Genomic DNA, 14,643 nt, shown 5'->3' on the forward strand with positions numbered 1-14,643 from the left:
TATATATATATATATATATATATATATATATATATTATACGTGCGGACTCCAATCATTAACCTGGGTAATTCAGGAACCGACCAGCTCTGTTACAGAGTGACAGAACCTGGAGAGTTGAGGGCGTCATTTTATTCACCACCAAGTGCAAGGATGGAGCCAGGGGGTGGCCAATGGTGGCCTTGGCCCTTCATCTTCGGCCACCCCCAATTATTTGAGGAAACTATATTTTTAAGGAATAAAAAAAATAGAAAGCACAGTTTTTATATTAGAGAGAGAGTGAGAGAGAGAGCAGTGGCCATCTTGGATTTTGACCTGATAACCATTTTCTGAAAGCGATTTTTCTTATGCCTAGGTGCAGCTGCACACCAATATGGAGGTCAGTACCTCACATATTTTTCAAGTTATCATGCTCACAGCATGGACGGATGGATGGAGGGCATTTCCAATTTCCCTTCTTCACGACCAAAAATGAAAAAGTATGAGACTCCCCATCAAACCCATATCTCAGAGTTAATTAAAATCAATTTTTAACATTAGATACTGGTAGGAGACAAAAGTTTAAGTTAAACATAATTGATTAAAACAAACACACATATTTAAACCATGAAATGATGTCATGTACACAAAGTAAGACGACTTCTGGCAGTCCGGACCACTCATCAGATAAGAGAAATTGTTTTAGGGTCCAGACTTCTCGTTACCATGGAGACAAGATAAGAACTGGATGGAGTTTACACCGGTGCCTGTTTGAGGAAACGAGTTCTCAAGTGAGAGAGGAACAAATATTCATCCTGCGATAGTCGGAAATTTATTCTATATCTGATATCAAAACATAAGTCCACACGGTCTGCTTTTCTCCAGCACCAACATGCAGTGACACAAAATAAACCTGGATGAATTAAATTTATCTTTACTGCATGAAGCTGAGGCCAAAAGGGCGTTTGTTTGTTTTTCTGTTGTAAAAATATCTCATGAACAAATGAAATGATTTAAATTAAATTCTCAGCAAGTTGCTTTTAGATGTTTACTTTTGGAGTCAAACTGGTTCAAGATGGCCGCCACATCTAAGAAAACCTATCAAACACATAAATGACTGTAATTTAGTCAAAGTTACATATTTTGACTTGAAATTTGGTGTGGTAGTAGCTGAGAATCATCCCCAACACACAGTCTGAGCGTGACACATTGTGATTTTCTTTTGCTCAAAAATTTGGCATTGTTAGAGATGAGCTTGGTTGTCTGTTAGCAAAATATCTCATAAACCACCAAGCAAATCCTAATGAAACTTCCTGGATCTAATCACTAGATGTTCATCTACAACTCTTTAACATTTGGAGATAACCCAAGTCAAGATGGCTGCCCCAGCCAATCATCTGTATCCAACACAAAAATGGTTATAACTCAGTCAATTTACAGACACTGTGCTACATTGTGGTAGTAGCTGAGAGTCATCCTCAACATATGCTGCAGGAGCTGAAACTTCACATGAGATCTCGCATTTCATTTACAAGATTTGACCAAAAACTCTCAACAAAACATCTTCGTCTCGAAGTCTGGCATAAAGGACGGTGGGCGAAATGCGATCATTCAAGGAAGGCTTTTATTTACTTCACACATTCAGCTGATCTGTCCCTGAAGATACACAGAGAGAAAGAGCTGAAGAAAAAAAAAAAAGAAGAGGAAAACAGTGATTGACTTGTCATCTGCGTCGCCATGACAACCAAGATAAAGACACAGCAGAAGTGTTTTGTTACGTTTTGCCCTCCAGACGTTTTTTTTTTTTCTTTTCCTCCCGTGTTTTCAGTGATGATCCAGAAAGTGCTTCACGATCTGATGTCTGTGTGCAAACAATGAGCCTGGTGCTTCACGAGCTGCTCGTTCTGTGTGCGAGGCCGCAGCGTCGGACCAGAGGGGTGTTTGTCTGCACAACGTGCAGGCTGAACATCTGGGCTCCGTGTGTTTGGTTCTAACGGGTCAGAAAATGAGTCTTATGAGAACACCAGGTGTAAACTCAGGCTACAAAACAAGAGGTAAAGCTACCGGTCAAATTGTAATAATAAAACATATAATCTTTATAATCTTAATCTAGTCATCTTTCTTTGTTGAAATCAGGTCTCTCTTGTAAATGAGTCCTCGAGGCTCAATGGGATTTACCTGTATAAATAAAGGTTGATTGATATAAAAGTGGATCAAAAAGTATTTACTGATGTATTAAAGGAATAACAGGAAGCATAATATTCAATGCAACAACTAAAACTGCTAATAAATCATTTGAAATTGGGAAAAAGTTCAAAGGAAACTTTAAGTCGATACGTTAGATCGTTTGATGTGAGCTTATATGGATAGATTATGAACGGTTAACATCTTACCTGTTCTGAATAGTTCTTTAAACTGCCTCTGTTTGGAAAAATAGGGTTGAACACAGACCAGAATAAAGCTGGTATAAATATCAAGTCATTTCATTTGCACAATTTGCAAAACTGTATTTTAGCCAGTACACGTGTACTTTCTTGGAGTGCACTTTTCAAGTTAATACAGGCAGATTGTGACCATTTTATTTTTATTTTTTTACATAAGCATAAGCAGCCAGGGGCTGGGGGGAGTCCGGTTCAATGACCTCAGGGTTCTCTTTCTGCTATTTGCAGATGATGTGGTCCTGTTGGCGTCGCCGTGCCGTGAGCTTTGGCTCCTACCAGAGCAGTTTGCAGTTGAGTGTGAAGCGGCTGGGATGACAACCAGCACCTTCAAATCTGAGACCATGGTCCCCATTCGGAGAAGGGTGGACTGCCCTCTCTGGGTTGGGAGTGAGGTTCTGCCTTAAGTGGAGGAGAACAGGGTTTTGTTTAAAAGTGAGGGAAGAATGGAGTGTGAGACCAACAGATGGGTGCAGCTTCCACAGTATTGCAGAGTCTGTACTGGTCCATTGTGGTGAAGAGGGAGCTGAGCTTGAATGTGGAGCTCTTTGTTTACTGGTTGGTCTACGATGAATTCAATTCAATTCAGTTTATTTCTATAGCACCAAGTCACAACAGAAGTCGTCTCAGGGGAATGAACAGAAACATTCATATTTAAAAATAATAATTAACATTATTTATCTGAGGAGCAGACTGCTTTGAGTTTAACTCCATCACAGAACTCTCATCTTGAGCATGAAGGCGACAGTGGAAAGGAAAAACTCCCTCGTGAGGAAGAAACCTTTAGTAGAACCAGAATCAGGACAAGTGTCCATCTGCTCCGACCAGCTGGGTTTGAGAGGAACAGATACACAATGGCAGGTCAAGAATCACATGTGAAGATAGAAATAGTATCAAATAGAAACTATTCAATTTTAACAATTCATTTAAGGAAATGAGGTCTAGTAGTCTAAGCCTATAGCAGCATAACAAGCCAACTCTTAACTATAGGATTTATCAAAAAGGAAAGTCTTAATCCCAGTCTTAAAACTGGACAATGTGTCAGCCTCATGGACAGAAACTGGAAGTTGGTTCCACAAGAGAGGAGCCTGATAACTGAAAGATCTGCCTCTCATTCTGCTTTTGGAAACTCTAGGAACCGCGAGTAAGCCTGCAGTCTGACAGCAAAATGCTCTGCTGGGAAAATATGGAACAAAAGTATTGATGGAGCTAGGCTGTTGAGAGCTTTGTAGGTTAGAAGTAACATTTTGAATTCAATTCTGGATTTGACAGGGAGCCAATGGAGAGAAGCTAAAACTGGAGAGATATGATATCTCCCACTAACTCCAGTTAAGACTCGGCAGCAGCATTTGGGATCAACTGAAGACGTTTTAAAGAAGTATTTGGATACCCAAATAATAAACCATTGCAATAGTCCAGTCTAGACATGACAAATGCATGAACCAGTTTTTCCTGCTTCATTTTTAGATAAGATCTTTCTCATTTTAGTGATATTACGCAGGTGGAAAACAGCATTCCTCCCCTCACCTATGGTCATGAACTCTGGGTAGTGACTGAAAGAAAATGGTCAGAATAATTTTTGTCTGTAGAGTAGCTGGACTTTCCCTCAGACAATGGGTGAGAAGTTCATTTTTCCAAGAGACTCAGAGTAGAACCGCTGCTCCTCCACATCCAGAGGAGCCAGCTGAGGTGGTTCAGGCACCTGGTAAGGACGCTCCCTGGACGCCTCTCTAGGGAGGTCCAGGGCATGTATGACTGGGAGGAGACCCTGGACTTACTGGAAAGACAATGTCTCTTAGAACGTCTTGGGGTCTTCCCAGAAGAGCCAGCAGTGATGGATGGGAAAAGAGATGTCTGAGCCTCTCTGCTCAAGCTGCTGCCCTCAACACCTGAGTCCAGAACAAGTAGAATATTATTAATGGATGGGAACATAAGCATAAACGTAGGGGTGGCTGCTGAGATGGGTACAAAACAAGATGATGTGGAACATCAAACAACAAAACATCTACTATGGCTCTCGCTCAAGACGGTAGCTCCTCCTCTCCCTTTCCTCCTGCTTCTGCTCTCTGTGTGTCTCGGAGCTCCTGGTACACATCTCCCGAAAGAAAAATACTGTTATGGATCTGATGAGTTGGACTTTCAACTAAATTAACAAACTCTTTTCAACAAAACGACAGGGTCCTGGAGAACCCTCTTGTCCGGCTGAGACTCACGCTACAGGGTACATCAGCGATCAGGAGGACACTGAAGACGTTTATATATTTGGATTTATGATAGCAGGGGTTCTGCTCTTTGGCATCGGCGGGGCTCTGTTATATCAACTTGACGAAGACATCGGCAGCAATTTCGGCCATGGCAAAGCTTCCAAGTCTGTGTATGGTTTGTGCTATGAGTACTCAAAATCAGCTGATTAATGAGCTAAACCATAAGATGGAGGTGATTTGTGAGAATTGCAGGCTTCTAGGACTCAACGGCATGTTGTAATCAACCTTGAGGAGGCTCATAACGTGGATCAGTGGAGTGGATTCCCATAAATTTGGTCATTTTGGACCAGAAAGTTCCAACAGGGCTCAAGGCTGACAAGAAAAAACAGTCTGCCTGAAGAAAATCAACAATTGTGGCTTATCTGAATCTGACTCCCCTGTTTGGCCTCGGATACGAGCCAACTATCAAATTTCTCTTGGGACATGGGTAACTAGGGACAAAGCTTCATCTATTGCCCCCCACTCCCTGAGAACTTCTGTGCAGCTTTACCAGAACTGCTGACCAACATCTTATCAGAACTGTGGCCTATCAGGAAGTGCTCATGGACATATCTCAACACCTTGACGTCAAATGCATGTAATCATGTTTATAAATGTACTTGCTGATAGAGTTTTTTGATGTTTCAGCTCGTGTCCTGATTAGACAAGATGTGAAGAGATCTTTTTTTGTCATACCACTATCCATCCTCATGGTTCTTACCCATTTTCTATCTAAAAGTATTCAAATAAAGAATAAGGGGCTGCACTCTTTAGCAACAGCAACGTGCACTCCGCTCATCTTTCAGATGACTGTATGAACATAATTTCACTGTATCCTGGTACAATGATAATAAAGCTTCAACAAAGTCCATGCTCAATAATCCAGGTATACAATCCAACATTTTTCAGTCAGGTCATCTGGACAGTTTCTTTTTTTTCTGAAATGTTTCACCTTCCATCCAGAAGGCTTCATCAGTCAAGGAAACATGCAACACAAAACTGATTCTTCCCCCAAACAGCTTACTCCAAAGTGGAACAAACCAGTTACGTTGGTGCTAAGATGGTCTTCAGGTCTCTCTTGTAAATGAGTCCTCAAGGCTCAATGGGATTTACCTGTATAAATAAAGGTTGATTGATGGTGTCTTTGGCACGCCCCCTCCTCCGGTGCCGGCCCTTTTTGTTGTTTTGAACCAGTTTGACATGACTATCAACGAGGAAGAGGGCCAAAGAGACCGTTTTATCACAAGCAGAACTGGTTTGTTCCACTTTGGAGTAAGCTGTTTGGGGAAGAATCCGTTTTGTTGTGTATTTCCTTGACTGATGAAGCCTTCTGGATCGAAGGCGAAACGTTTCAGCACAAAAAAAAAAAGAAAAGGTGACCTGACTGAAAAATGTTGGATATTTTAAAATCTGTTTTTAGTCCACAATCATCTATGTAAGTAGTGACTAATAGAAATGATTTATGTAAAAACATCAAAAAAGAGGAAAATTAGAAATTAAACATGATTAATAGCAGTATAAACCGTGAAGCCGTCACAACAAATATACGGCTGCACTCTTTCTTAAATGTTGAATCCTTTGACCCTTCAAATCCGTCTCACTCTAAATGAAATGAAAAGATCTGCAAAATAAATCCAAGGGGAGCTGAAAGGCTGGCTCCACTGCTGACCGAGTCCCTCGCAGCCTGAGGACGAGGCGAAGCGCCACGCTGATGGATGACTTAAATTACTTTTCTTTCCAAATTGTTTATTGGTAGTTTACTTTAATGCTCCTGGAATACAAATCCAGTTGTTGTTTTTTACTGTGCAGTTCCTTTAGCTGAGGTCTGACTCAGCAGGTAGCTGACAAAAACAAACTGAGCAAAGGGCTAAATTAAATCTTGACTGGTTTAATAAACATCAAACAGTGACAACCAATCAACTGCCTTTTTTTAAATTTTTTATAATGATCAAATATATCCATAATGTTCCATTCTCTGTCAAATAAATACCATTGAAAGCTCCAGTATTTGTTTCAAGCTCTCTAACTGCGCTCATCTTTTGATGAGAAACAACAGAGATGAAGCTGTTTTGGTCAAAACTGAATAAAATAAAACATCACATAAAATCATACGCAATATTTTTGCCATATCATGCTTTGACTATATGTTGTGAATCACTCTCAGCTACTACCACACTGGATTTTAGCTCACTTTCTGTAAAACTGGCTGATTAAACACCATTTTTGTGTTGCCAAATCTTGATTAGCTGTGACGGCCATCTTGAATTGATTTGACTCTAAACATTTATCAGTTTTAGAAGTGCCTCCATCGGTTAATTTCTGATCGTTTTGTTCAAATATATGCAGTGTTTTAGGTGATATTTTGCTAACAGACAAACAGGGTTGCCTCCTCAGTTATTGCACAGTTTAAAGCAACGATCTGGCACATTAAAAAGCACTTAGAGATTTTATCGAGCTTGAACTTCAGCTACTACCACACTGAAGTTTAGCTCAATATTTGCAAAACTGCGAGAACTTTAGCCATTTTTGTGTTTTCTAATATCAGCTGGCTGTGGAAGCCATCTTGGATTGCAGTGGCTCTGAACAATGAACAACTGTAGATGCTCATCCAATAAATATTTCCTGAAAATTACTTTAAAATCCATGAAGTGGCTCTTGAGATATTTTGCTAACAGACAGAGTTGACTCAAAACATATGATAGTAAAGATTTAAAGAAAGGTCTGACTCAACCCGTTAGCTCTCAGAATATGGGATGGCGTCAGTCTCAGCTACTACCACGCCTACGTTTATGTCAGCTCGATGCAGCGTTAGCCACTTTCATGTAATCCAAGCTCAGCTGGATGTTCTTGTCTTTGGGCGGATTTGATCTGCAGCTGTTTCAGGAAGCAGGATGAGAAAAAGAAACGTGACCAGAGAAGCGTTAAATATTCAAATTGATTCAAGTTTCCAAACAACTGATCCCCGAATGTTGCTCACCGCGTCCGACGTGGGAATTCAAACTACAACCCTGCGTCGTCCTCCCGTTCAAAATCAAGAGTTTATTTAAAGCAAACGCTGAAGGTTTATCAATAAAACAGTTCTATGGTTATTTATCAAAGTTAAAAATCTAAAGCATGTTCGAAAATACTTTTTATAAACAGAAAAACTCCTGAATTTAATTAGAGGCTCAGCGTTCCTTAAAGCAGTGAGCTTCCATTAAGATTTAATGAGGTCGTTCTGAAGACAGAATAATCTAAATGTTTGTAAAGTTTGTGAAGCCTTTATCATTTTCTATATTTCTGCATCAACATGAGCTAAAACATCATCAGATTTTTATACAAGTCCTAAAAGTAGATCAAGAAAACCCAGTGAAACAAATGAGACAAAAATATTAAACTTGGTCATTTATTTATTGAGGAAAATGACCCAATATTACATATTTGTGATGGTAAAAGTATGTGAACCTTTACTTTGCGTACCTGGTGTGACCCTGCTGGGCAGCAATAACTGCAACTAGAGAAACTGCAGTGTGAATGCTTATTGCAGAAGAACTTACTGTAAATTAGCTGAAATGAGCTAAAAAAACAAATAAAAAAAGCTGAAATGTAGCTGAAATGAAAGAACAAGCTTAAATTATCAGAAGAAAGAAAGAACACATTTGCAGAATTAGATTTAAATAAACAGAAATTAGCACAAAAATTAGGAAATCAGCTAAAAAAAGGCTGAAATTAGAAAAAGAAAAATGGCTGAAAAGTAGCTGAAAGGCAGAAAGAAGCTTAAACTACCAGAAGGAATTGAAAAGAATTGAAAGGAGCTAAAAAATATGGAGTTATCTGAAAAAGATAAAATTAGCATAAAGCAGCTCAATTGTAGCTGAAAAAGCTTAAACTAGCAGAATTAAGCTGAAAGGAGCATAACAAGCTGAAATTAGTTGAAATAAATTAGTTAGACTGAAAATAGTAGAACTTACCACAAAACTTGAATTTATCTGAAAACAATCGAAATTAGCTCGAAGATGCTAAAAGGTAGCTGAACAGTTTGAACAAACTTAAATTATCAAAAAAAAAAATGCATAAAGAGCACATGTTTGCCTAATTGGGCTGAAAGTAGAAGAAATGTGCACAAAAGAGTGGAAACATTGAAAAAAGCTGAAATTAACAACAACAAAAAGCTGAGAAGTAGCTAAAAAAAAAGCAGAAAGAAGCTTAAATTAACAGAAAGAAGTTGAGAGAGCACTTTTTTTTCTGAATTAAGCTGAAACAAGTTGAAATGAGTGCAAAAAATGTGGAGCTTCAAAAGCTAAAATTAACATAAAAAGCTAAATAGTAGCTGAAACAGCAGAAGAAGTAGAAATGCAGAAAGAACCTGAAAGGAGCACAAAACAGCTGGAAAAAAAACCCAGATGAAATTAGCTGACATTAGCTGAAAAAAGTTTTAAATTTGCACAAGGAAGCTGAAAGAAGCTGAAGCAGAAGGAAAGGAGCAGTAAAAGGTTGTAAACACATCTAAAGATTTGAAGGCTGTAAAATGAGCTCAATCCATTTTCTATGAGAAAAAAAAATGTCAGAAAAGGCTAAATATTTCAAAAAGCTAAAATTGCACCAACACCTAAAGTCATAGCTTCTTCTCTTGAAAGAGCTGGACGTTTTGATTGATGATTTGCTGAAAACGCCCAAACACTGTGGAACGAGACAGATGCTGAAAAATGTACAGAAGAAAAATGGATCACAGCGGAGTGATGCTTCATGAACATTCTCACAGCTAAATGTTTCTGGTGACTGCTAAGAGAAACTCACGTCCCTCCCCAGAAATACTCTCCAGAAATTTCTGGGTCTGGCCTCCTCCCAGTGGGACGTGCACAGAAAAGGGAGGCGTCCTCCTCAGATGAACCACCTCACCTGACACCTTTTGATGCAGAGGAGCAGTGGCTGTACTCCTCTAAGCCCCGCCCCCCGATGATGTTGCTCCGCACCCTGTCTCTAAGGCTGAGCTCGTCCACCCTACAGAGGAAACCTGGTTGTTTTGTTCCTGATCCAAACCTCGTGACCACAGGAGAGGGTCGGAGCGCAAACACAACAGCTTTGCTTTCGACTCAACTCCTTCACCTCAAATGACTGAAGCAACGCCCTCAATACTGAGAAGAGGCCCCACTCTGTTGATCAGAAACAAGATCAACTCCTCCACCAGAGGAAATATAATTTTACGGAAACTCATTTTGTTTTTATGTAAATGACAAAAAAAAAAAGACAAAATATTAAACAAATAACGTAAATTGTTTTGTCCAAAATGGTATAAATAAAGTTGGACATTTTCAAACATAAATTTAAACATTTCACTTATTTATGATGTGCAAATTATTTATTTTGATTTGTTTTCATTCATTCTTCAGAAATGTTAAAGAAAAGAAAAGAAAAATAACCAAAAAGAACAAAATGAATAAAAAACCCTGTTTTTCTCCAAAGGTTGCGACCCAGTGATGTCATCAGTGATGTCATCAAACACAACGTGCCAGTTAGCTGTGGCAGCCATATTGAATGGGGGAACCAGATGCAGATGTTCACTCGGCGATTACTTCCTGAGAAGTATTTCATGAGATATTTTACTAACAGACTGCTTACACGAGCAACAACGTTATCACCCACCTTCACCTTTTGGTTGTGGGCGCTCAAATCAGTACTCCCTGCTACTGTAAATACACGAAAATACAAAATCTGACATTTATTTGAATAAAATGGGTGCATATACAACTCTTAACTTATAAAATAATTGTAAAGCTGCAATATTTAGACGTTAAAACGACTGCAGTTTCCTTTTTGTTCTTTTAAAGCTCTAAATGATGGAACTGAAACTAATCCTGCTCAGCATATGAAAGAAACGCGTCGGTTTTAAGCCTTCTGGAAACGTTTTAGTCGCACGGCTCTTCACGGCGCCCACATTTCTGCACGCTCTTCACCCGTCTTCCTCTTCCGTCCCCCCGTTATCCCACTCCTCATTAAGCTGCACCAATCTCCCACCGTGTGAGCTGCCAAAACGCAGGATATGAGGAAATGTCAGATGTTATCCTTTGACGGCCTTACGTAACTCCTGAGCGTATGTCAGGAGTAATCCTCTTACAGGGGAGAGGCCTCGCTGCAGTCAGGAACAAAACAGTTTGCCTCCTCTGTCCCCGCCTTTAAAAAATATAAATTGAGTCATTTTTTTAATTTGTTGTTTTTTTTTTGTTAAGGCCCTGTATAATCCATGCTGGAGGACAAGCCTCTGCTCCCTAATCTCTGATTACTTCCACGATCAGAGTGAGGTTTGATAAACACGTGTTTGTGTGTTAAAGTACATCTGAAGGGATTTAAAGCCGCAGAATGACACCAATAACTATCAAAATCTTCTAAATTACGTAAAAAGTACATCCATGTTGAAGCAACGTTGTGCGTTGATTATGATGGGGAAGACCCCAAAGTTAAATAAAATTAAGTTTATGTAATGATCAAGAATGTAATCAATTTTTCATTTCCTCATAAAAATATTCAAGTAATTATTTAATTTTCAGAATTTAAAGATTATGACCATGTCATTAATTCATCTAACCCATCAAAGTCATGTTTTCAACTTTAAATTAGAAGAGATTTGAACTCTGAGGTATTTAAATGACTTTGTGTTACTCTGTGCTGTTAAACACAAAAAACAGACTCTGGCGCCCTCTGGTGGTGAAGTTATAAAATAATGAAGGTTCTGCATTAACCCACAGATTAGGCTAAAATCCAGGTTATTGGATTATTATTTTTATTGGTTATTGTAATTAACTCCATATATGTTCACTGCCTACTCATTATTAAACCTGGCCAAAAATAATCAGAAGTAATCCAAAACACAAAATAGTTCATATATTTCATGCAGTCTCTGCTTTTCTAACATTAACATTTATACATTCAAATTTTTTCATAAAAAAAAATAAATGCAGCTTGAAAGCTGAGCGCTGAATGACTGCTGTAATTTGGCTGGAAAAGCTAAAACTGAGCTGTTTGTCAGAACACTAGCTAAAAAAAACAAAAAAACAACAACAACTAACTAAAAGCTAGAAGGCATAAAATACCAAGTAGCTAAACATAGCAGAATCCTAGCCTAAGCTGCAAAAAGCTAACTTAAAGTTAAAATTAAATTGTCTAGCTAAATATAGCAGAATGGTAGCTAAAATCTGAAAGTAGCAAGAAGCTAGCTAAAGCTAAAAGCTTAAAGGGTCAAAATGGTAACGAAAAGTTAAACGTACAGTAGAAAAGGGATATCTAACAAGAAAAAGGTTAAATCATATGGACCAGTTTCTTTAAGTGAGAAATGTTTCGGCTCCCATCCAGAGGACTTCTTCAGTCTGCAGACAGCCAGCCAGATCTGCCCCATAGGTAGTTTTCACTGCTGTGTTTCAAGCCAACCTCCTGTTGGAATCTCAGAAGCAGGCTTTTAACATGTGCAAACAGCGCACGCCCATCCACAACCTTCAGTCATCACGTACAACAATCACATGTTTTAGGCCGGATGGCCAACTTGCTACTCACAGAAACAGCCTGGAACATATCTACCTGGATGATTGAGCTTACAAACCTTTTTCGATATCTAACAAGGTTAAGTCAGGTCCTCTGGATGGATTCTTCTTGTCGAAACGTTTCATCTTTTATCCAGAAGACTTCTTCAGTCTGAGGAGCTGCAACAAACTCAGTCTTATAAATAACATCTTCTCATAGTGGATCAACCAGTTTGCTGGTGACATCCAGAACTAGCTCAGAGTATGTGACGCAAATGACTCTCAGCTACTACCAAATCTACTGTCAGCTCAGTATTTCCAGAACTGATGTGTTTTGGTAAACTAATATCAGCTACAACCACAATAAACTTTAAAATAGTTTGTAAAATTCACTGAGCTAGTTCCATTTTTGAACTTTACAGGATCAGCTGGCTGTGGCAGCCATCTTGAATCAGTTCACGTTAATCATTTAGGGATTATTTCCTGAAAGTTTTGTAAAAATCCAACCAAGATATTTTGCTAACAGACAAGACACAGGGACACCTTATTTTGAAAGACCCAAATTAATATGAGCAATGTTTAAATGAGAATATGTTTGTTTGTATTTTTAATACCAAAGTTGATTGCATCACATCTTTATGATGAAGTCTCTAATAATTTGTTTCCTAATCTCTTAACCAAATTACATCTTTATTCTTTTGTAATTTAAATATTTAAAACAAAGAGTTTTTGTTTTCTTTTGTTCCGTTCTTATAACAGAGACATAACTGAGAAACTCCACATTTGTTGAGAACATGAAAAAAGCCACACAACAACATTTATTAACAACAAGTAATGTTTATTACTGCGTTTATTAATCTAAATTCAAATGGAAAGCATCTCTTAGTATATCTCTGTAACGTTTATCCTTGTTGCGCTACACTAAAGCAGAGCAGAAGGCTGACATTCATTTAGAGCTTTGAATTTTTTATTTTTTTTTACAGTAAAGCAAAATGTGAACTCCTCCAACGAGGAGAAATGTAAACAGTTTATTGTCCAGAGCTGATCCAGTCACGTAAATCGACTGAAAATAAAATAAATCTAGAAAAGTTCTTTTTTAATCTACATTCAGGAGCTGAAGCCGGATGCTGCTGAGGGTCTGAACAGAAAAAAAGAGCTAAACCTGCAGCTGAACGTCCCAGGTGTTGAGTTCCACCTCAGAGGCTCCTGGATCTGCTGGGTGCAGTTCTGCTCCAGTCCTACAGGGGGCGCTGGTCGAGCACGAGAGTCCTTTTTAAGCAGGAAGACCAGCTGTGTCTCTGAACAGTTAAAACCAGCTGAACACCTGTAAAGGAGACGGTTACCTGTGAAAACCGGGAAACTTTTCACATGTAAAGAATTCTGGGAACTTACAGAAACAATCTTGATTTTTTGTGATTGAGCAATTTTTTTTTTTTTTTTTAAGAAGAGTGAATTCTACGACTCACAATAAAATGTCACCAATATATCAAGACTTTTGGTGTAATTTATAGGGTGTCGTTTGTAAAGTTACACAGTCAAAAATTAACATCAGTATTTTGGTTTATTTAACCTTTCGTAAGGAACCCCCCCCCCCCCCCCCCCATCACATTTTCACCATGTTATACATACATTTATAAATATCATAGTTCACTAACTAAATATTTCATCTACAATCTAAATATTTAGTTTACAAATTAAATACTTAACTTGCAAGTTAATATTTATATTAATTAATATATTAATTAATATTTATTAAGTAAATATTTAGATTTACAATAAATATTTAGTTTAAAAACTAAATGTTTATGTCCAAGCTAAATGTTTAACTTACAAACTAAATATTTAACTTGCAACTTAAATATTTAGTTAGCAAGTTAAATATTTAGATCCACACTAAATATTTAGTTAATAAACTACATGTTTATGTCCAAGATAAATGTTTAATTTACAAACTAAATATTTAGTTTGTAAACTAAATTTTTAGGTGTAAATTAAATATTTAATTTCCAAGCTAAATATTTATTGTCTAAACTAAATATTTAATTTCCAAACCAAACATTTTATTTTTAAGCTAAACATTTAATTCCTAAACTAAATATTTAATTTGCTAACTAAATAGTTAGCTTGGACCTAAATATTTATTTTTCAAACTGAACATTTAATTTCCAAAATAAATTTTTAATTTGCTAACTAAATATTTAGGTCTGACATAAATATTTAACTTGCTAGCTAAATATTTAGTTAATTCAACATTTAGCTTGGACATAAACATTTAGTTTGTAAACTAAATATTTAGTGCGGAGCTAAATATTTAGTCTACTAACTAAATATTTAACTTGCAAGTTAAGTATTTAGTTTGTAAACTAAATATTTAGCTTGTACTGTAAATATTTAGTTGGGAACTATGACATTTATAAATGTATGGATAACATGGATAAAATATGACTATGAAATTATTATTTTTTCGTATTAAAGGCTAAATAAACCAACATATT

Source organism: Nematolebias whitei, chromosome 22 (genome assembly GCF_014905685.2).
Source record: "Nematolebias whitei isolate Nwh7 chromosome 22, NemWhi1, whole genome shotgun sequence".
In the NCBI taxonomy this organism is placed as follows: domain Eukaryota; kingdom Metazoa; phylum Chordata; class Actinopteri; order Cyprinodontiformes; family Rivulidae; genus Nematolebias; species Nematolebias whitei.